This window comes from Aplidium turbinatum, chromosome 2 (genome assembly GCF_918807975.1).
Source record: "Aplidium turbinatum chromosome 2, kaAplTurb1.1, whole genome shotgun sequence".
In the NCBI taxonomy this organism is placed as follows: domain Eukaryota; kingdom Metazoa; phylum Chordata; class Ascidiacea; order Aplousobranchia; family Polyclinidae; genus Aplidium; species Aplidium turbinatum.
In genome coordinates, this window is record NC_137473.1 from 16,844,885 (window position 1) to 16,870,205 (window position 25,321).

Below are 25,321 nucleotides of genomic sequence, written 5' to 3' on the forward strand. Positions count from 1 at the left end.
GCAAATCACTGGTTGTGTGAGTTTGATCATGTTTTTCTGAAAGTGCACTTAAAATAGGGAAGTGTCATGGTGTTTTTGTTACACAAGCAAACAAGTCAGGTGCAATATTGAACTGCAGCTGTTCGAACACATGGAGAAGAGTGAGAAAAATGTTTGTTTCTTGTGTGCTCTTTTCTCTTCCACTTGAGATCCGCTAAGCGCACACTCTACTCCTGATTAAGGGGAGAAGTGGCCATGTGTTCCAGGTGAGCAAGTAAATTCTCATCAGATGTTTCTTTTGTTTTCCACCATCAAGAGATTTCACAAGTTTCTCAAAAGTTTGTGCGTGATTTCACTTTTGCTTGTAATTAATAAAACGACTCTTTGCCGATTCTCTCACCACGTGCGAAGACCTTGCTAATTGTAGCATAGCCATATGAGAGTAAAACATTTTGGAGGAGCAATCCATGGCCACCTGGAGATGCAAAATGTGACAAATCAGGCCGTATCTTTAGGTAGGCATACGCGAACAAAATTTTTCCAAAGTTTTTCTTTGCAAATATACTTTCAAAAACGCAACATTAGGCTACTCACAATCTCTGAGGTGGACAAAAAATCTAAAAAGTATGGACTGAATAAGTCAACGCTACTGTACATTTCCATTGGTAATTCAACGACAGAATGAAAGCTGGCACTTCTTAATCATTTAGCAGTGATCTTGAGTAAGCTAAAAATTTGCAAAATCAGGTATGGCTGATTCTTTAATCTTAGATTCTTTCCCTAACACCAAAGCTATTTGACGTATCAATTTTTTTTACAAATCTCAAAGCGTGCGTTGCTAATCCAGGGGTCGGACATCTTTTTAGGTAAGAGAGCCTTGAAAGCTACATTTTTGGAAATGTATTCCGTCAGAGCTATATAATGTTTTAACACTTAATACAAGTAACACTAACATGTAGTGGCACCTGGTGGTTTGTGAAAGTGGTATCCGCGTCTTCGCTAAAGACGAAAAAACAGCGAGAGATTTGGAGGGCCTCCCCGAGAAAAAAATTGAAAAACACATTTAATGTGGTGCATTCTGGGAGTATTTTCAGCTCTATGAAAAGATAAGATAAAACGTTCGCGATTTAAACTTTACAATTTTAGATTTATCTGCGAGGCAAATGCCGTCATAAAAAGAGCCATACGTAGGCTATGGCTCGCGAGCCATGGGTTCCCGACCCCTTCTCTAATCCGAGAACCACTGCTTTACGCCGCAATGCCTTCTATCAAGAAAACAAGTGATAAAAATGCCATTGCAAATACGTTCAAAGGGCTATCTCATCTTGTTTTGGTTTTCGAAAAATACCACTACTTAGTACTTAGTCTACTCTAGTTCTAGCTAATGTACCAAAATTTAGCTTGCTGACAAAAAAAAAACTGTGGAAGTTGTTGGCTACTTTTAGAAAGCTCTGTAAGGAAAGTTCGTACGTAGTAGCATAGTTCGTACCAGTGCACTTGTCGTTTGGTGGCGCTGCTTCACCGCAACCTTTTATAACTTTTATTTACTATTTGTAGATTCGTGGTAGATGAGTACTTTTTTTTTTATCTTGGGCTAAATCAATCATTGAATACCCAGTAGCCACTGCATTTGAAATTAAAATCCCTGTCCAGAAGAAAGCAAATTATTGTTAAACGTCTGGTTAAACTGATCAAAAAATAAAGAGCCCACAGTATAGATAGAAAACTTATGATCAGCAAACGTTTCAAAAACAATACTGTCCTCACATTTTTACATTTATAGTACTGAATATAAAGACAGTAGGCCTATAGTTTTCAAAACATTTGTTGAACATGAGTTTAGTTTTTATATTCTTTAGCTCTTTATTTTTTGATTAAAAGACATATGTCGTTTCAGCATAATAGCTTACTGTCGTTTTCTCAGATACCTTTCAACTTTTCGATTATAAAAGTAGAGACAAGTAAAGAATTGTGGTTAACATCGACTCAGTGGCTAAACGACAAGTTCTTGGTCCATGGTTCAATTCCAGGTCTGATCATTCCAAAGGCTTTTGTGACGGCTGCAGTGAAGATAAGCTGCTGGAGTACTAATGATGTCATATTGTAAATGTAATCTTCTTTCATAGTCGTACTTGATTATAAGCATTGACTGCCTCTTGTATGAAAAGTTTTCAAGATTCTCGTTTTTTTGCTGCGTGTATTAGGTGCAGTTGGTGCTGGTTTTGTCGGTTTGTTGATTTAAGTAGGTTATCTTTGTCTGCCTTAGGCATGTTTTCCTTCAATTTTTCCTGCGAGAGGGAGATGTTCTAATTTTTCTTTTCGCAGCACGTGTCCTAAAAAATAAAGTTCTTTTTCTTTGATATTTTTCAGTAGATTCTTTGTTTGATTAACTTAATTTTAAAAACTTTGGTTGTTTTTTTGGCAATCCAGGAAATCCAATATGCATTTTTCGGAATGCCCACATTTCAAACCCCTTTTTTCTTTTGTTGATTGTCCAGGTTTCTGAATTGTATTTAAAAATTGTATATATATGTAGCACTTTAATACTGTGCCCGGTCATTTGATCGACAGGACGTTTGGTCGACAGGACGTTAGCTCGACAGAACGATTCATTTTAGGGTTACGGTTAGTTAACTAACATTAACCCTAACCTAACCCTAACCCTAAAATGAAACGTTCTGTCGACCTAACGTCCTGTCGACCAAATGTCTTGTCGACCAAACGTACTGTCGACCAAACGACCGTACACCTTTAATACTCTGTATCTATAGACAGACAATCGATAACAACTTAATAACATTGAATTGCATAATTCAAAATGAATACAGAAATGAAATAGATAGGCTACATAATTTCAAACGTTTTCGGCAAAACTTTCTGCCCTCTTCAGGAAAATATCTTAATTCATCTAAACAAAACAAAATTATTCGTGAAATGTTAATAATAAATGACTGAAATTCAATAAAACTGCACTATTTCATTTCTGTATTAATTTTGAATTATGCAATTCAATGTTATTAAGTTGTTATCGACTGTCTGTCTATGGTTTTTAAAAAGTACCTCTCTACTAAAGCTATACTCTGTATCTAGTTGAGAAAGACATGGAAATGTAATACAAACTGAAAAAAGAGACTCGCAAAAAGACATTAGCAGTTGCAAAGGGACAAAAATAAACTATATGATCAACAATTACTTGTAACAGCAATTTGGGATCATAAAAGCAACAACTAAAAGCAAAAACGATAAAAGCAATTAACTTCAGCTCCTTCAGTTTTTTAACGTCAAAGTAACCGTTTCAAGTAATTTGACATTATGTTGACAAATATTAAGCTAATATTGTTCGGTAAATAGCTGACTTTTTTAAACACGGAAGTGAAATGACTCGATTCCCGGTGGAAGAAACTTTTTTATGTCCTTTCATTGTCATGTCATTTAGCGTGGTTCGATAGCTAGTTCACCTGGCTTTCCATCACCTGTCCCGAAATTTGAACAAACTTGTCTCACACTAAAGATGATGAATATAGCAAAGTGAAAAATTATTATTTTTTGTAAACATTTTTTGTAAACAAAACTAGGTTATAACATTGTGCTAACTTAATTCAAAACTCAACAATGGTCTTAAAGCTTTAAAATATTCCGGCTGGACTCGGTGATCTTTTCCACTTCGAACCTCAGCAAAAGAAGAATTATACGCTATATACTGTTGGAAAACAAATGTTTTAAATAGGAAGCTTAGAGACTTGTAGACTACAGAGTGTTATCCACTTAGGCAGGCCCGATCACCGAAAATAGCAATCTGAACTTTTCATCACTTGCAGATAAACTGTTGTTTCCTGTGTTTCATGTATTCGTTTGACAAACAAGATCGTGTTTATTTCATTAACTAGGCGGCACTAACTGCAGAGCTGTCCGTGAACAAAACTGTTCAACATTTCAAGCAGCAAATGGAATATCGCAGCTAGAAATTGCTATTTGTTTGTTTTTGTGGCAGAAGAATTCTCGTGTCAACCAACTGAGCGGACTTGTGAAAACAAAATGCATCTGTCTGTGAAAACAGATGTGTTTTTTGCTATACATTTTTGCAGCTGCGGCTTTCCTATTTGTACTTACGATTTTTGATGAAGAGCTTACGCCATGAGCAAATATCTTCAAGTCTTAAACCTTCTGTTTAACGCATTGCTTTCCAACCTTCTAAAGCTTTTAAAGAGAAAAATTTGTTTGAAAATTTCAGTATTTCATTAGATTGCAAAGTTTTTCAGCAATATAGGCTTCAACGATCGGAAACTTCACTCCGTCAATTTCGGTGACCTGTGGTGATTTAAAGTCTTTAGTCTACAAGTATGCGAAACTGCCAGCATAAAGCTCTGCAAGAAGCTTTCCCAGTCTGAGGATAAAGATTCAATCAATCAACCAACGTTGAAACAAAATTAAATAAAAGAAACAAAATGACAGAAAACACATTTTCTAGTTTCTAACGTACGAATAGGCTACATGTGTAGCAAGCAGTAGCAGGATCTTTTCGTAAGCCTTCAACGAATGTGCCCAAACCAATTTAGGTGGAATCCAGGCTCACAAAAAGTCAGCTATTCTTTGTGTCGCAAGAGCGCACGGGGTGACGGGAGCAATGCGCATTGCAAAAGAAAAAATCGACGGAGACATGGTTTTCATTTTGCGGATGAACCAATAGAAAAAGGTGGTTCCCATACGGGCCACACTTTAGTTCAGCGTGGTCCAACTACAGGCCCGCGGGCCGCATGCGGCCTGCGGATAGAATTTTTGTGGCCCGCGAGCTTTCACAGTATTGATTTAATGTGTATTTGTTACAGAAAGTAATTTCAATTAGAACAAGTATAGCATTTAGATAAAAAGTATAAAAAAATTAATTCAAAGTTGTAGACAGCAAAGCTTATAGGCTTACTGTTTCAACCTGCCAGGTTTCGTCAGTACAACTGGGCTTCTTAAAGGCTGATATGAACCTCGTGTTCCGGACGTTTTTGTTTCCTTTAAATATTCCACAGTTTTCATGTTATGTATCTTTTAAATTGGAACCCTAATACTGGCTATTGAGCAACAGTCAGAAATTTAGCATAATTCAATAATTGCGACAGCATTATTGTATCGCAATGATGCTGTCGCAACCTAATCTCTATTTGTATAACAATCCTATGGATGTTAATGTGGAAACACAGCTACCAGAACTTCAGCTCGAACTCTGCAAGCTTCAGTGCAACCAATTCTTGCTGTCAAGTCTAAGCAAGTCAAGTCTAAAAACAGAAATCGAATGATAGACGAAACACTGGAAGATGGACTTGCTACCACTAACATTGAAATTGATGTAGAAACGATAGTATCAGAGAAACCTAGACCACAGGCATCTCACTGATGGAGATTTGCAATAAATTTATATTTGCTATTGTTTAACAATTTCGACTACGCACCACTATCATTTTATTGGAAATGGCCGCTAGTTGTTACGTTTTTGCAAAGTGGCCCGTAAGTCAAAAGTAGTTGGACCACGCTGCTTTAGTTAATAGTTAATACTAAGCATCAGGGGTTATATCGGCATCTGCATCATCTCACCGCAAAACCATAAAATATCCAACAGTTTTTAAAAACGTTTTAGTTACGTACGGTACTGAAAAATAAAATATTTTAAAATAATTTGCGAGTTTTTTAAGAGCTTCCCAGTCTCACGTGGCCACAACCCACAGGCTGTAAAACGTCAGTTTAACGTTTCTTGAGTTTTCAATCATTGCATCGAGCAATCCAGCACGAAATCATGTCCTGTACCCTACAATTTTAAGTTCAACTAAAGTGGTCGAAGCTTCAGCGCTGTGACACAAACGCTTTTGCTTTGGAAAGATAAACATTTACACATCTTTGTCGCAGCTATATGCTGCAAGGAAAATCGTTTAGTTTTAGATTTTTTTTATGGAAAATTCCTTTTTTTATGGTTTTATTTTGTTCAAAAAAATAAATTTCGTATGGTTGTGACTTGGTAAAAGGGAAAACAATTTGAAGAAAAAATTTACCTTTATTGGAAGAAAATGGTCTCATTGCAATAAAACAACAATATACTGTATATCGATTTAATAAAATTAATCAATATCATTAGATATGAGAACCTCTTGACTCGTTTTCACAGTAGCTTTAAAGTCAAAAAGCTACAACTACAATCTATTTCACTGAAAGTGTTGTGGGGATGTAGCTCAGTGGTAGAGCGCACGCTTCGCATGTGTGAGGCCCCGGGTTCAATCCCCGGCATCTCCATTAGTTTAGTTTTATGGTTTTTACTTGCAAAGCAATGAAAAATCTTCTCAGAAAGTTTAACAGATACAATCAATTTAGAAGAGCGACCGTTTAAATTTAATTCATGAGACATGTCGTGCTGATAAGAAACCTCAAACCCTGCTCCGGACGCTTCTGCGCACTGACAGATATAGGGGTTTCGGTGTTAAAATCATTAGACTTGTTAATTAAACATTCTTGTGCATAATCACCTTGAAGTAACTCATAATAGTTTTCTTCCACTATGTGCTTTGCTCTGTAAGAACTGTTTGGTCTAGTCTAGATGTAGCTTTATTGAGCAATCATCTGAGACGCAGCTCAAAAATAACGAATCGATTTGAAACCTCATCTTGGTAGGTAGGCTATTGCAGTTGTCATCCGCTGAGCATTTTTGTTTAGCGATTCAAGTATGCCCCACAGACTGTATCGTTGAATCAGGAATGATTGTAAAAAGATAACTCCACTATTGAGAGTCTTATTGCGATCTACGTTTATTCTGGATTATTTCTTCAGAAAGGTTATTTCTCCTCTTTCCTTGATGCCTTCATCTCTAACTCCTCTTTTCCTTGATGTCCTTTTCCCACGATTGTTTTTCCCTTCAGTCTCCTCTCTGGGGCCTCGTTTAGACTTTAGAGAACCCAGGCTTCTTATTGACACGAGCCTAGATTATTCTTTTAACCGCCTGAATCAAGCAAAGGCTAATAACCACCCCCTTCCCACCATGTTTCGAGTCTTCAAGAAACATTGCAAATATTTATATCACTGTCGTGAAATGTTATTTTGACTCCTGCCATTCCAGAAAGTCAATTAAGTTTTTGTGCCCGTGACGTAAACGCAACAAATTAACATCGCAACAAATTAAATCAAAATACTCAGTAGCAACGATATTACAACTTTAATTTTAAGCCAATAGTGTTTTTTTTCAACTTTCACAAGTTTGCGACAGACATGGCGTAGCGGGTATTTAAGCTATTGTTTATCACTGAAAAAATGTAACGTAAAAGCTGAATCGTTTGCACAAATATTAAAATAAATTAATAAAGATTTCAATTGAATAAGTTTTTTTTTTTTATAAAGCTTGAGGTAGTTTGAAAGCAATAGCTTTTTATAGATTTTTTTTTGCTATAAATCAATAGCCTATTAAGAAAAAACCTACATTTTCTTGTTTCAGTTCAGGTTGTTATATCCAGGCACAGCAGCCAATGCCATATAACTTATCTACCCCGGAGTCGGTATACAGGACATTGGTAGATAATGTGGTATGCAGTCTGAAAATCTGAGCCACATACACAAGATGGTGAATCGGCAAGGCCCCATTGGGTTGCTGTTGAAACGGCCTATAGGCTGGAGTATACTTATGGACAGACTATACTGGAGTATACTCCAGGTCGCAAGCAATCGAGCTTCACCCAAATAATATGACAAGGTATGGATCATAGCCAGGGCATTTTCGTCTTCAGATAAAATATAAGTTTCTTCTCAAAATGTATCAAAATCGTTTATTAAATTAGAAAATCAAACACAAAATAGCACACAACAGTTACGGATATACTTTCAGTTGCATTGAACAAATAAATTGCATAACATTGGAGCCAGTACAATCCCAGCTGGTAATGCCCGTCTTCTTATTTAGATGCAACCTTTGCGGCCGTTGAACCATGTAAAAAGATTGATTTTACTAGCTGGGATGGTTATCATCTATTGTTGGGCAACAACTTATCTTGAAGAAGAAAACATAGTAAGAGCTGTTTCAAACATCAGGCAATGAAGAAATAAGCGGAAATCGGTAATCAACAGTTAAGCGAATAGATGACAAATTGGCATATGTGAAAGTCTTAGTTTTATGGTATTATTCAAACAGCATTTTTTTATATCAGTCTTGATAAAATAAGCTGTCAACTGATGCAAATTGGCTTTTTTTCACTGAAAGTTGGAGTGGTTTTCCTGTCCTATATTTTGTTTTCTAAATGAATATTTGTTTGGGGATTAATTGTTTGAAACAATGCCTGTTTCTCAGTTTCTTGCTTTTAAGAAAAACAACAAAACTTTAAATTCTTCAAATTGAGAAAAACAAACTGTGGAATAACATGATGCTTTGAGTAAATAAAGAAATAGTTTAGGTCATTAGAATAGGTTTCCACTGAGACAGCAAATACGGCTCTTGACATCGATTTAAAGTCTGCAGTCTGTTTTAGTGATGCAAAAAAAGCAGATTTTGTTTGGTAGATAATAATCGTTAGAAAATGCGAGGTGTCATTTCTCTCAGTTTGACGACTTGGCTGGAGTTCACGTAACGTCCCAGCTAATCCTTCGTTCCATTTCCGACGACACATTTCCGACAATTGGAGACATCAAACAGAGTAAAAACTTTATCTGCAAAGAAAAGCAAAATTAATATCATGCATATCAATGTGTGGGCAGCTAGTGCTAAAATTTCTTAAAGAATTCAAACGAAATTTTGGGTCGAAATGAAATTAATGTTTTGTTCATACATCCTTACTTTAAACAAGGGGGGAAAATGAAAAGGCAAAGGTAACCTACAAACAATTCAGTTAATCAATAAAGTAATGTATATTGTAGATAGCTTTTTCACTGTTCAATTAATTAAAAAAATATATATTAGAAAACATTATAGCGTTAAAACAGGATGGGAACTTCAGAACGCACAAAAGGCCTTAAAATGTGTTTAGGATTTTTTCCTTTTTGTTTTGTTACAGCCTGTTATCATAACTGAGCAATTTTTTTTAAACAAATAAAACTTTTGCAACATCCTTATTTCTTTCAACAATAAAAATACTCTCTGGGGTGTGGTTAAAGGGCACACTTTTCAAAAAATATCCGACCGCAAACAAATTAACGAAAGTAACTTGCATACGTACCAAAGGTTACCGAATTGTTTCAAATTGAGACTTGCATCTGTCTTTGCAAGGAGACTTGTTATTCAAGATGCCACCAGACTGCTTGCTGTTACCTTGCAGAATTGCCCACAGGTCGTGAATATAGAAGATGGCGTTCTGTATGATGTCCAAAGTATTTAATTCTTCCTTTGGAATTGATTTAAGAGCTGGTAAAGATGTTCTCAATTTTTCTAGCAATGCTGTTTGTTGTAGATCCTCATTACATTTCTTCCCCATCTTCGGATTGGAGCTCACCGTGGTAAAACGGGTAGACACCATAACACTTGTTCTAATTATGCTTTTCTGGTTCATTTTCATCTTCCTTTTCAATCGGAACTGCTCTTATCTTGCAATAAACAAATTATAAATATGTAAGACTAAGACGTTAAACGCAAATACACAATCGTTTCCACAATCACACAACAAAGTCAACAACTTGAATGAGAATGAAACAAACTCAAGCCGAGAGAGTTGTTATATATAGCGAGATTTTTTTTCCTTCGCCTTTTTTCTTGGATGTTGTCAACCAATCAAAATTATCTTCGCTATCACCCTGTTGTCTGGCAGTTGTATCTTCGTATTTCGTAATAGGATTTTTGTCACACAATTTTGTTTTTCTTTACTGAACGTTGAAAACGGTGATTTCATAATGCAGCTGTTCGAGACCCCAAGCTATTGAGAAAAAAAAAAAAAAAATGCTAATGACCAGGAAGGTAGTGAAAGCTTTCAATGAACAGATATTTTTCCCACGTACAGAAAGCTGCGCTAGCATTGTCATAAAACAATAACTAAATGCATAATTCATTGAAATGATTGCTGCTATCATTAAACCTTTCACTGCAGTTTTTATGGGAAGAAAACAAAATGAAAGCCCGTTATGGAAATAAAACTTTATCCAGTTTTGTAATTGTGGCAGAAAAATTCCTAGGTTTTCAATCTGCACAATAAAAAAATCTCTTTTAAACAGTTTTTGTGTTTTGCTCTGATTGAGATTTTCGCTGTGTAGTCTGCCGGACACTTGTCACTTCAAGCAAGGAACATTTCAATCACAACGTGATTGACAGTTAGCTTCAGCCTTGCAGCGAACAACAGGCGCTAATAGTACACGCTGAGCAACTGCTCGGTATGACACCACGTAGCTGTTGGGAAGCCATCTGCAGTCTTTCCAACTTTTTCTACTCAGCAAGGCCAACCATTTGCATCTAGTATGATACGTTGTACTGAAAACTGTTATTACTATGTCTATGTCACTATGAGAAGGATTGACAGTTTTTTTATCATCCAATGCTTTTCAAAGGTTACCAACTATTTTTTCGATTAATTGCATTGACTGATCAAAGCGATTAAAATTGCCAAGTATTTCTAAATTTCCAAAACTCCCTTGGTCACACTGTTATAATTCTTTTAAACCAGAACAAGACTATTCCCAGTCAACAACGCTTGGAAAATTTGTTAACTACGCTAATATACAATGACAACCACAGGCAATTGGTAATTTGTGAAATAAACCGGTGGCCATTTAAATTAGTCATTCAGTTCCCATGACCTTAGTTCTCAAGCCCTGCAGTTCAATACAAAGCCACATTACGCTTCATAAAGTAATAAATTACTGGTTATTGTTCTTTGATTACAAAAAGAACCTTTGTCGGTATTTAGACAAACTACTGAAGTCAAATCACAAAATAATTCTGGCTGGGGAAATCAAATTAAAGCGTGTTTCCGATCTCATGTTTCAAAATGTGGGAGCATTTTCACGATGGAAAAACTTCTTTTAAATAAACGACAAAATGGTTTAAAACTTTTAGGCAATAATATAAAGATTATAGCATATTTAGGTCAGTCAAATAACTACAATAATTATACTCTACGAAAAAATCCTATTAAAGTAGACAAATTGTTCTTGTGTTGGCTTTTGTCATAGGCCTACATGCACGTACAGCAAATTTGCAGTAGGTTTTCCTTTTTTACACGTTGCACGAAAAACTGTTTCCTGAATGTTGTCAAGTGGTGAGATTGGTGCGTCTGCTAAAATACGATTCCCACCTTATGGCATCCGTATTACTTGCCTACTTTTAATCTTAACGTTTGTTTTGTATTAGAACAGCGAAAATTTTAGCCAACTTATAGTCAAGATTTTTCACCACCGAATACGCTTTCAATAAGGTTAACATGTGCACTAATGCACTAATTGTCTGACATATGCAAAACTCATGTGACTAACATTCTGTCTCTGCACACATGTCCACAAATACAGTATGTCATTTTACAGTCGCTGACGTAATTGGAATATTAATGGCACCGCTCCATAAAGAAAGATTATTGTATTCTTAACGACAAAAATAAAATTGGAAGGCATAAAAAGATCATAAACTTTCCAGAATTTTTATTTATACCGTAAGTTGAAATATTGCTTTCAACACGTTTTATGTGATGCAAAATTTGATGCGCTACAGCTCATACAATATGCACAAAAGATACGACATTAGATTTCTTAAAAATGTTTTAGTATTGTTGTTCTTGTATTTTGTATATTCACAAATATGTTTTAGTACTGTATTTTCATAAATATGTTGGTTAAAAATAACAGCACAAAATTTAAATAAATTTTTAAGTTTTGTACTGATAATAAAAATATGACACTAGTTAAGTAATGATCAGATCTAAAAAAAACTTAAATAAAAGTTTTTATTGGCATATCCGACCCCTGATCAACTAACTTATGTTTTTACCATAATAAAAGACATTTGATACATATGCTTTGCTTTTAAACCCAATGCATATTGTGCAAAATGAATTGATGGATATGTATTTAACGTCGTCTTTTGATTACCGCATTTTTCTCAACAGACGTTGTGGCAATATGCTAATTATATTTATTGGCCAAATGCTGCTGTTCAGCCCTTATTCCATCGCAATCTGTTGTGATTTCTCCATCTATCAGATGTTGTTTAAAAAGTCGATCATATGTTTGCAATTGCTGAAAACTTATGGACAGACTAACTTACAAACTGACATAACATTTCGTATTAGATTGCTGAGGCCTGTCTGGTGTTCTTTGGTGTGTTTTTTTTTAACAAACTAAAAATACAAAACAAAGTTTTGTACTATCTTGTGCTGTCGTATCATTCTTTTGACTATCATAAAATGTTGGCTTAATTTTGTCTGTGATGGTTTAACTTCAGAGTAGATTGGAAAAATTCAACAACTCCGAGTAAAAGAATCTGAAACCGACTTGTCCAGTTAGTTACGGAAGTTGCAAAGTTAATGAAACACAAAAGCAAAGCAAAAAACAATAATAGAAATAAAAGAAACCGACATTTTTGCAAGAAAAATGATTCACCTAAACGGCTGTCTTTGCTAGTATTGCGATATCAAGTTGTTTAGTTTGAACGTTTCAACGTTGAAATAACGCAATATGAACGTAATACACAATCAACAGTAATACCATATATGAGCAGCTAAACGTCTGGTCAATACAAGATTCACCTTCAAATGCCTGATGGCAAATGGGATTGCCAACAGTTTGATGAAACGCCGTTCGGCAACGGGGCAAATTTAAAATATATTACATTGTATAAAAAATTGAAAACAACATGGAAAACGTACTGTGCTACAAGAACTAAAGTCGAATTTACTTTGATGATTTTGGTAACGAATATGGCGGGAAATTCAAATCGATAAGAAGCAGTTGCACTCCAGCTGGACCGTGCTGGCATAATCAATATTACGTCACAAGCACGTGGCAGCTGTTTATCAAGGCTCCAAATGCCGACAACCGCTACAAAAACGTCTTTCTATTTTACATTGTAAAACGCAAAATAAACGAAAAATGATGCACATTGTTTCTTCAATCATAGTTAGAAAGGTTGATCAATGGAAATTATTAATACTTTTATCGATACATTGATCTTATTGGCTAGTCCTGCACCTCACGTATGTGCTGCTTATAGAAAAACAAACAGTTTCATCAATATGGGCAAATAAAGTTATATTATTAATACCAGACAAATCAAAAACAACAAAAACAATTTTTGTAACCTATTGCTCACAGCCTAGCTAGACAGAAAACCTTGGGAGAAGACTGATACTCTCGTTTGCTGTGTTGTGTTGCAATAAATTATGCGATACAATGTGTTTTCACAGAAACAATGGAACTGGTGTTAGAAAAAAGTTTTATTTATTAGTTTTTACACAAGAAAGACCTGGATTCTTGCACATTCAGAAACGCGATAGATTGATGCAGAACCGAATCTCAGCCCCTATGATTTCACCCAGCTCGGATTTAAATCTAAGCCTTAGACTCCTTATACTCAATGGCAAAGCCAAATTGACTGTTCAATTGTACGTTTGCCTATACTTCTTATGCTGATTGTTTAGAAATTATTGAAATTTGTTTGACATGGTAGCCATGGTTTTGACTACATTTTACTTTCTACGTTGTTTTTTATGGTATGCACACTTGCACAGCCATGGCACAGCTAGTTACTTCGATAAGCTTGTTTTTTTTTCGAAATGCCCACTACTCGGAGTAATCGGTAAAAATTCCCAGGGAAAAAATAAAAATTAATTACTGTAAAATGTATGACAAATTTGTTACAAATAGCGATTGTATGGTATTGAAAAAGCTAAAACCTTCTGCAATCCGCAAAGTTCAGAACCATTGCTCCAAAGTTTCATTTCCGATATCGAATAGTTTTGCTTAGAAAGGCCTAGGTACGATTCAATTCTTTGGCGTTGGTATCGGATTTTTTCGTTCAAATATGTACTCATGGAAATGGTACCTCCACGATCTGTGAGTGTGTTAAGGAGGAACGAAGCGTATATAACTACCTCAAGTGTGGTAAAACGCAGTGATCCTCTACTCTTGGTCTACGAAGGAAGAAAGGTTCATAATATGACAACAAAAATACTGTATTTGCATGGGGCTGCATATTGATATTGCAACGGGAACGTCACGGTAGAAGTACAATTTAAGTTCGTTGTTTGCATTTTTTACGAAAGCAGCAAACTTCGTTTCCAGCCATAGAAAATGTTCACATAATTGCTAATGTTTTACTTTTTTCAAATTATACAGTATGTGTCAACCATTAAATTCTGAACGAAAAACAAAAGCAACTAACCAAAAGGCCTAATTTTCCTGTGTTATTGATTAGTACTGGCCTGCTGTTTTTAACAGAGACAAAGCTAAGGTTTCGAGACCTTGGGAACGATGACACCTTTTGTACTCCCTGGCGTGAAGTGGAAGCCATATTACATCATTGAGAAACAGTCCATATCCTTGGCGACAATTAGTTTAGTTGTTTTCTTTCCACAAAGGTAGGATTCAATTGACTTACAAAAGTAGCGGTTGAGAACTATGTGGCATGAATTAGTGGTGCGATACTAATGGGTCTCATGGGTGCGATTGTTCCACTCGCCCTGGGATGACAGGATTGCAGTGGCCCATTCCAAGATGACCCTGGGGTCAGCGAAAGCTACCCTCTCTCTGGCATCTCCGCCAAATGAGATGTCAGACTGCAGTGGCCCGTTTCCGACAACCAGGTGCCCTTCTTCAAGCGGGCAACAAGAAAAAACACATACAAACAAACTCAAATAAAATTAAAATCAACTCTCTACCAAAACGCGCTAGTTTTCGAGCTTGACCCGCCATCTCCTAGACTGCTCCAAGATCAGCAAGAGGAAAGTCGAGGCAGCCAATAACCCTTATTTATTTCCACAAATTACCATCTACCGCGGTGGGTCCCTTCGGTCGTAGTGAGTCCCTCGCCTCCCTGGTAGGTATCTTCCATGTAAGTATGGTGTGCTTGCTGAGTGTTTGGGTGTGTGGACGGCTCCCGGAGCGGACGCACTAATGATGAGACAGGAAAGAAATCCATTTCATATGGAAAATTTGTAAACCTGCAAGATGTAGTGGTATCCATCTTGAACTCTGAGCGTTGCGCGAAAGAAAAAAAAAAGTCTCATGGGCAAAACAAGTGTCCATCGCTGTCAATTCTTACTATACTTGACTGCCGAGAAAGCCATATGGCATGATATTTTATCCGAAATTTTGATGTTGGAATAATTAATTTGGAGCCGCGTGGGTCCGCAAATACTTTTTGGTGCGACCCAAAAAGCAATCGTTCGAAGTCATCGCGACCCAAACGTTTCGGAAGCATATAATTTTGCGCAAAACACTTTGCAAATTATTATCGATTCCAATACGGTCGTCCCCACTTATTAAGGTCACATCGGGACCGGACGATTTTGGCTTATTAAACGGGGAACAATTTTCTACCACTCCTATACCTTCAGTAATTCCAGAATGGACCAAATTGGGCTTAATAAGCGGGTGGACTTATTAACCGTGCGCTTCGTCGTCGTGCAAGCCTCTGGGGCCGAAGGTCTACTCTATCCTTTTACCAGCCCAGACTCAAGATGTTCCCGGACTACACTGGAAGGCTACTAGAGAGCAGCCAGTATTTAGTTTCATCATCCATGACACGCAGACCTTCCACTCCGTTAGGTGGCTTGAAGATGGTACAGTTATTGATGATGTGGTCTGCAGTCTGTGCCTCGGCACCACATTCACAGGAGGAGGAAGAGGCCAATTCCCCAATGGCGCATGGTTGAGCGGAAAAGCCCGACGCCCGTACGAAGACGGTTGAGGCGCACCCATGCTTGTCTTTGTAGTGTCCGGCCGATGGGGCATGTGTCGGCGTTGGGGATGAACGAACGAAGTCCGGTGGTACTTGACTTCCTTTCAGAATTCCATTTATAGTCCGCCCAAGTAGCCGCAGAGATGAAGTTCATCTGCTGCGTTGATCAGAAGTTGAGCGGCTGGCACGAATGGTTGTCTTGACTTCAGTCGACTGGGGTGCTGGTTTGGGGAAGCAGAGATCTTGTGGTGGAGAAGATGGTTAGGCTTTAGTGCCTGTCGGCTAAAAAACAGAGTGGCTTCTTCGTGACGAAGCTCAGAAGGTTGGATGCCAGCGAGAATGACACAATTATCCAATGGTGTGGGATGCAGGCATCCGGTAACTGTGCGCAGGGCGCTGTTTATGGCAGTGCCGATGTTATGGCAGTGTGCACTGCAGCACCAAACAGGTGCACAGTACTCTGCTGAAGAGTAGACAAGGGCTAAGGCTGCTATACGCAAAGTGTCAGCCCTCGCCCCCCAGCTGTGGCCTGCCAGGCGCTTGAGTAGTGCAGCGTGGGATGTCATTTTCTTGCGCAGTGACACCAAATGGTGGCGGTATGTGTACGATCTGTCTAGTGTCACCCCAAGATGTTCTGGTTCAGAGCAAAAGGTCAGAGGTTTTCCATTGTTCTGAAAATGTAGCTCACGATCAGCTTCCCGATTGTATAGGTGGAAAGCTGCGGCCAAAGTTTTGTTTTCGCTAAGTTTCAGTCGCCAGTTCCGGAGATAAGCTGAGAGAGTTTTCATGCCCTGGCTCAAGCTGTCTTCCAGGCTATAACCGTGGGCTTAACTACTGTACCGTACTACAATTGAAAGTATAAATTTTCTTGTAGCCTACCAAATTGTACGAAACTCAGCACATCAAAGCCTATATGATTGTACTTATTTTTGCCATACAAGTTATATTTATGGTATCTTTAAACCGTTTTGCGACCCACTGTGAATGGTCTCGCGACCGACCCACTATTTGTGGACCCCTGGGCTACAAGTAGCCTAGGCCTAAATAGGTTATATTGTGATCCAAAAGAGTTGGATGAGTTGAATGTGATTAAATGCACATTTTCATGTAATTGTAATTATAATGATAATTGAGAGTTTTGTTCAAGTGCAATTGTAATTAAAAAAGCAAAACAATTACGTTTGATAAGTTGCACGCATGATATCAGTATTTTTGATGAGCCGCTAGTTGGGGTTTAAATAGGACTTCTACAATGCAACCTTATCGTTGTTTAATTCAATTCTACTTGACTTGTATAAAATCAAACTGTAGAAATCATTGATGAACATAAATATTGAAACATTCGATGTTTGTAATCAAAAAATACCAGTTAACAATGTTTGAAAAAAACTGTAACTAAATTTAAAATTTTCAGAACAATGTAATTGTAATGTAATTAAAAAGTTTGATAGTTTAATTGTAATTGCATTGTAATTGAACTGGAAACTATATAATTGATCTATAACTCTGCGGATTGTACTCATAATTCAAACAATATGATACATTTTCCAAATGAATATACGTAAAAAATACATATGAAGGAAGGTAATCAATAACCATTAAAAATACATCCGGAAAATGTGCGTACAGAAAATGTTCTGACTGGAAAATACTCATACAGAAAAAATCCTGACTGGAAAATACCCACTCGGAAAATATCACCTTTTTCGAAAAAAAGTTCCACTCGGGATATTTTCCGTATATACATTTTCTGTACGGATTTTTTATATATCTATTTTTGCCTACATTCAAGAAGTAATTTCATCGAATCACATTTGATCTTTTTTCGGCATTTTAAATTTTGGAAATTTTCGGCATTCAACGCTCTTGTGCCCTTTTGTGGACATTGTTTTATATGCAAATCCTTCGCTAAAGGGCATCAATAAGCGATTTTTACTGTCCAAAATTAAATTACGACACGAAACCAAATTACAAACGACCAAGACCACATTGTTTTGAAAGTTATTGAGTGAAAAGTCATGGTAATGTTTTTGTGGAAGAAGTACGTAAACATGCATATTAGACATGAAAATAAGCATAGAATTTACAAAGGCAATAATGTTAATTGTTAAATATGCTGCTTTGTTTTTTTAACGTAATCACCAAATAATAAAAATATAGAGGAAAATAAACTTGTGATTGGATTATTGTATGCGTCGCAACTCACAACCCATTTGAAATATTTCAAGTTGAAATCTTTTCAATATTATTGTATTATTCCTTTTTGTGTTGTACTATTAAATTAGCTTGATTTGTACCACTGAATAATTGCAACTTTTTCGCAAAGAAAGCAATCATATGCACGATGTCATTTACCGAAACACACATCCGCCTATAAAGAAACTGTAATGTGAGTTGATGTACCAACTAATCTACTATTGAAAATCAAATCAAAGGTTTAGCGGAGACGCCAAAAACATTTCATTTCAGGTTGGCTGCATATTTTTTAGTTTGCTTCTCTTTTTTAATTATCAGATAATTCTGGTCATGAGCGTTGTTATGGTGACTAAGGCGGTAGCAAACGATGAGAGTCTTGGACAGGACAAAACGTAAGGCTTAATGAGAGTTTTAACAACAGAGGCTATCAATTTCGACTGGCCAGTTTGGCAGATGCGCCAACACATCACTCACTCTAGTCTAGTATCTCCATCCAGTTACTTTTTCGATGGTAGGTCTGACCACTTGCAAGCTCACATTTTACCAATAGCGATGTCAGGGGGTCCAAAGGAATGTTTTAGACCGGAAATGATTGTAGCGGTTCGTGAATCCTTCCAAGGGCCGGAAACTTAACAAAACCACCGCGTGATCATTTGAAGCCCGAGGATCTCATTGGTGCCCATTGTTTTGTGGGTCATATTACCTTGTCAAGGTCTCTGCATCTCACTGACTTGTCTTTAAGTAGGCCTAGTACTAATACCAGTGCAAACAGCTTAAAACTGGATTGCATTCAAGTACGATTCAAGTGTAGTAGATCTTTCTTTGCAATTTAGCTTAGCTCGTTGACACTTTTGTTTTTAGTCCAATCTTAAAAAATCTATGCTCTTCCGAGGCAGCATTTCCTCAGCAAAATAGCATTAAACTTGTTGATTTGATTTCTTTATCAAGCAATAACTTGTTTTAATAATCTGGCGATCGCAAAAACATTAAGAGAACAGCCAACTTCCAAACGATGTGTTTGTGTTCTCTTGGTTTTATCTGGTACATCTCTTTTATCTACGATCACAGCACCTGGCAAAATGTCGTGGTAAGACTTATCAACAGTAAACAAGTAAAGTACTTACAATATATTTACTTGTTACCTGCTAGAAACGAACATGTTTTCATCGTGTGGTTCGTCGTCATCAGCTACACAGGTTTTTTACGAACACAGAAGCTTGCCAAATAAACCTACGTAGGCCTATTCTTTTGTAGGAAAGGTTTGTTTTTGGTACAGAAATTTCCAAGAACCGTTAAATGCTTGCATCATCAATTTTCCATAAGGTATGTCATGTTTTCAAGCCGTCATGTTTTTCAGAAACAGGTAATAAAACAAAACCACCACTTTTTGTAGACCTTCATAGCATTTCTCCTAGTGTAGGCTACATTGGATTAAATTAGTCAGAGTTTAAGCTTTATAATCGACATTAAAATCTTTAAAGAGAAAAATATCCATTTTTGTTCAGCCAAATATTGAGAAGTTGACTTTTTACAGCAAGAGGGAAGTTTTTCAGCATCTTATTGTTTGACCTGCGGTGATGACAATGCATTTACAAGGTAAATGGCAATATCACCTGATCAAACTCAAAGCAGCTGTGTTAGCTTAGCTTTCGAGAATGGCTTAGGTTTGCTGTTTCTTTTGTACGCTAGTATGAAAATGTGCACCATTAATCCTCTTTCAAATGTAAGTAAGTTGAGAGTGCAATAATTGAAATAAAATTTTCGAAATTATACAGTTGGCCTATTGATTCATGGTGACATTCGTATTAACTTTTTATTTGTTTGCATTAGTACTTTTGGCAAACGATCTGCTGAACACAGATTTGCTTAATTATGACGTTGCTGTTCAATCATTGGCATGCACTGAACAGTTTTTCTCAATTCCTGACTTCGCATCAACTTACGAAATGCGTAGAAAACACCACTTCCTGCTCAAACAAAATTTAAACCATGCTTCCAGGGCCATTGAGAGGATAATTTGGGCCCGGTGCCAATCAGATCCCCAGGTTCCAAATTAGGACACTTATAAGAAAAACACTTTATATCCAGAGAATACACAATAGCTTCTACAAGTTCTCGGCCCCTTGGAATGTTTAGGATCCTCTAAAATCATCCCTGGTCTAAAAGTACCTCCTGGACCCATTGTCAACGCTCCTGCATGCATCTCTACGGCGGAGGTTGCACATTTGCGATTACATCTTTTGTAGGTAGCTGTTTCCAGAAAACAATTTTCGAATTTGTAATGGGCGATTGGGCACTGTACTTAAAATTTAAATCCGGGATCGTGCAAACACCTTTGATTACAAATATTCAATAAATATTGAACAAATGTTTTTTTTAAACAATCCCCCATCAGCGTTTTAGAATTTCTGTCTCATGAAAAATCATTGCGAGAACTGACTCTTGATACTTTTTGGCTAAGCTTCCACGACTCTCATATTCAAGTTCAGTCTTAAATGTTAAAGCGGATAAAACATTTTTTCAATTGAAAGATGCATTAAAAGCAAAATATAAGTTTTTGTGATGAAGTTCATATCGATAACACAGCTACAGCAGTGCACCACAAACGTTTTTGACTCATGGTGTATTAATGAACTTTCCAAGTTCAAGTGACACAAGTCGATTACAAGTCTAATTAAAGTTAAAATTGAGTGGAAAGATTACAAAATTTGAACCAAATCAAAAGAAAATATTTTGCATACTGAAAAGTTTAGGTGTTCATCAGGACAATTATTAGCACTAGTGCTAGAAATGAGAAAACATTTTGTGACATTTAGACGACATTTTTGTGCTTGTTGTGATGAGCATAATCACCATTCTAACATAAATTGAAAATGTAAGGCCCACAAATGATAAAAAAGGAACTAAAAAGTATTTCAAAAGTTGTAGCATACTGGTCGCTAAAAACCCACGCAAGACAAGAGCACCAAGCGAGCGCGTATTGTTATGAACGCGATGTTGATTGATAAATGGTTTATTGAGCAAAGCATTTATGCACACACACACAAGCATAAATGCTTGGATGCTAAAAATGAGCTTTTGTTAATCCCAGAACACCTGTTCGAAGGCGACAAATCAATAATTGGCCGCAATGTTAATGATATGATACAACTTATAAATCTGCGTTGGATTATGCACAGGTGGATACAGGCGCCTCCAAGTCTGGACGACTGTTTTCTTTCACAACCCATCATCAATACGTCATAGCATAGTAGCCGAGAGATTCCTCTGACAACTCTCACACTTTCCCCCTTTTAATTTCTTTATTATCTTCAACAAAGGCAAAGAGAGCAAAATACGGTTGAGTACCCTCGAAACTTTTTTCTTATATTTCTTCGCAATTTATTGCAGCACCATAGTTTTAATGATTTGTCTTTTACATACAAATTCATGTTTTATTATCATTATGTATTGAGTCTAATGACGCTTTTAATTTCATCCTAATGATCATGGACCTTGCGTTCACAAAAGATTTGCAGAACTCTATCAACAGCAAGATAATTCAAGAGAAAATAAAACAATAAAAATTTTTTTTAACTCAAAATCGAAATTAAACGAAACCAAGACAAGAAATTTCTTTCGAAGTTAAAACAGAATCAAATTATTTTTGTTCCGAAAAGTCTAATAGGCCTATAATTTTGCAATTTACCCACATCATTGCATCACCAAAAGTGGGGTTAAACCAGTATATTTGGAAAAACCAAATATTTTTTAGACCAACTCGACTGCCGATAGAAACACTCTAACGCCAATTTAACTTACTTACTTACTAAAAGCGTTAGGTTTGAGATTCTATTAAAGGTGGGCTACTAAGTTTTACTTATTTAGACTCAGAGGAGCTAATTACTTCGTTTAAAGTTAACAGGCATGGCATAGGTAACTAAATTTTGTTAAGCATAACTTTGTGCTTTTATTAATCATGTTAATTGTTTTTATAAGATCTACAAGGAGTCGAGAAAATCAAACTTGAATTCTAACCTCTATTACAATTTGTAACGGTCTCATTGCCGATGCTGGGAATTCGAATGAGTACCAAATTGAAATAAAAATGGTGTAACACCAAAGTTGTACACAATCAATAAACTAACAGATGTAAACAAATCTATGCAGAGCACCAGAGTTTCGACAAAATAAAAATTTATAAGAGAAACAAACAATGCAAAAGCTAAAATTCAAACAAACAAATAGTCAGGTGGTGACTTACCTCTTAGAAAAATTTTCCAATTTTGCATGGTTTTGGTCGCTTTTGTGTTTTTGTCTTAATACCACTTTGCATTTGATAAAAACTTACATATTATTAAATTGAAACTGGATTTTGGGGAAAGTTGAAGTTGCAAGGTTTGGTTTTGAGCAGGAATCTATGAACAACTTTAGAGATCCCTGGTTTTGAGTTTCAGGTAAAACTTGATTTTTTTTACGACCACAATAAAGATAATTTAATTGTTGACTGGTTGAGTGAACATTGTATTTAATTTAGAATAATGCATTCTTTTATTAGCTTTTGAAAGGCACATCAAAATTTTCTACCCACTAAATCCACTGCTAAAAGCACGTCTGCTCAAAGCAGCTTATTTGGACAGTGAAATGAAAATTAGCAAACAAAAAAAATTTGCAAAAAAGGAAAAAATTGCTTGTTTTTTCTCGATTTGCGGATTCGCACGTGACCAAGTGCCTCCTCTTCCTTGATCCGCTGTAGGCTGCTACACAAGACCGACTCTACAGCAACATGTAGGTTTCGAAGTAACCTTAAAATTTGCTCTGAAATTATCATTGCATTTCATTACGAAGGGTACGTATCAACTTAATTGTGGACTTCAATTCTTGTAATGAATGATTTTAGAACACAGGTGAAGAAATTAGATTAACAATAATTGCACGTCAGGGTAGTTGATAATCATTACTATGAAACTTTAAGTACAACTTTTCAAATTCTTTGTATAACAATCTGCGTCTTTAATGTCATAGATGGACGACCTTCTTCCTTTAAATCCACGTCATAAATACGAGATTCAAAAACATTACCACATGCTCCCATCTGGCTTCAACAGTGATAAACTAAAGTAGATTTTTTTTTGTCGTATCCAGGCTTACACCTGGTGGCTGAAGATTTAGATTAAGTGGACGGGAAGGCAAGGAAGCCAATCTTCGTGTATAGACCTACAATAAAAGTGATTAGTGATTACTTTTTTACGCACTTCAACAATGCAAGATAGCCTAAGCTACTGTCCCAGCTAGCAATTGCTCGTTTTTATTGCTTCAACGTGTGCGAACATTATGAAATTCTTTAGCAGTGGTTTGTGAAAGCCTTTACTTCGGCTTTGGTTTAAAAAAAAAACTATACGTTTGTCACACCAATGCAAACAGTTTCTGAACTGGGTTTCCAATGGCTTGATCAAAAATCAAATGACAGGTGTTGATTAAACCCAATGCAATGCACATTCGTTTATTTTATGATCTGTTGCATAGGCCTCAATCATCATCATCGTCAGGTTGTCTCCTCTCGTTGATGGATGGAAGCAATAAAGCCAAACTTAAAATAAACCTATGTTGGCCTATAGCTTGTTTATAATTTCTGATTTGACCTTTTGGGGAACAAATAGCACAATTTAAATAGTAGCGAATCTATGGAGGCACATGGGCAATTGGGCACATTGCCCCCACAAAACTGAGAAAAACTTACAATCACACGAGTAGCCTACTTTGTATCTGCAGCGGTTTTAAGAACTAGGTAGGCTATTTGGTCATATCAAAAATGGCCTGCGGCCATAATAAAAAGGTATTAAGGTTAACTTCAATTTTAAACCACCTGGTGGCAATAACTTCTACAGAAATCTAGTTTATAATTGGATAAATTCAGTCAAATGCAAAGTATGAGTCTTAAGCGAAAACAAAAAATGTTGCTCAACGCTTATACATGTTAAAGAATCAATGTAAAAATGTCCTCTTAAGAAGTTTGTCCTCTGCAAAAATAATAAATCGGTAGTACCTGAAAAGATATTAAGCATTAATTTATTGTTATGTGACATTTCAACGACGGCATGTATGTGATTTGAAAGGAACATTTCTGTACCAATGTAATGTCCTGATTGATGGATTTTCCGTGAAATTGGCGTACCCTGCCCTGTTGAACTGTTGTTGTAAACAACAAAATCTTAGACGTTCATGGTAATTCGTCGTCGTCGTCGTGTGAGCGTCTGGGGCCGAGGGTCTATCCTTTTACCACCCCAGATTCACGATGTTTCCTGACTACACCGGAAGGCTACTAGAGAGCAGCCGGTCTTTGGTTTCATCATCCATGACACGCAGACCTTCCACTCCGTTAGGTGGCTTGAAGATGGAGCAGTCATTGATGATGTGGTCTGCGGTCTGTTCCTCGGCACCACATTCACAGGAGAAGGAAGAAGCCATTCCTCATTGGTGCATGGTTGAGCGGAAAAGCCCGACGCCCGTACGGAGACGGTTGAGGCGCACCCATGCCTGTCTTGGTAGTGTTAGACCGATGGGGGGTGTGTCGGCGTCGGGTATGAACGAATAGAGTCTGGTGGCGGTTGACTTCCATTCAGAACTCCATTTATGGTCCGCCCAAGCAGCCGCCGAGATGTCTTGTACATCACATCATTCATGGTAATTGGTAACATATTAAACACCTGTGTTTCTCGGCAGTCGAGTGTCGCAAGAATTGACAGCGATAGACACGTGTTTCGCCCACGAGACTGGGCTCATCAGTATCACACCACTAATTCTTGCCACATCAACCGCTGCTTTTGTCAGTCTATTGAATCCTTACCTTTGTGAAAAGAAACGTAAGTAAGTAATGGCGTTAACGGTGAAGAAATTTGTGACGAAATCAGAAAATTTGAGAAAATCAAAAAAATGAGCAGGCTAAATTACAAGGAAATAAGACATTAAAAAATATGACCTAAACACAAAAAAATTGCATAAGACTTTGCCGTATTTATAATTTTTGATCCTCACTGAACTAAAAAAATTATGCTTTTTCCCAGATCTATTTTATATTGATTCAACGCTTGGGTACGTTACTGATTGTCGATTTAATAGTTTGCCTAGTTTGTGACATAAAGTGAATCGGAAAAAATGACCCAAAGTGCAGTGTGATTAACAAAGCTTAACACTAGAATTACCAGGGTGTCCTTTAGGACACCGGGTCTTCTTTAATCTGCAATTGCCGCTTCGGATTAAGAGCTTTTGTTCTGAAATTCTTTGACTTTTAACAAAATTCACTTGACATAATGCTACCATGTTGCCCGAATTCCAAGGATATTT

At 36.8% G+C, this 25,321-nt stretch overlaps 1 non-coding gene across 1 annotated transcript; it reads left to right on the top strand.

Moving 5' to 3' along the window:
- The first annotated feature begins 6,177 nt into the window (after nucleotides 1-6,177).
- On the top strand, nucleotides 6,178-6,249 carry Trnaa-cgc (transfer RNA alanine (anticodon CGC)). The gene has a single exon. It is a non-coding gene; the product is annotated as a tRNA-Ala (tRNA).
- Nucleotides 6,250-25,321: the final 19,072 nt, after the last annotated feature.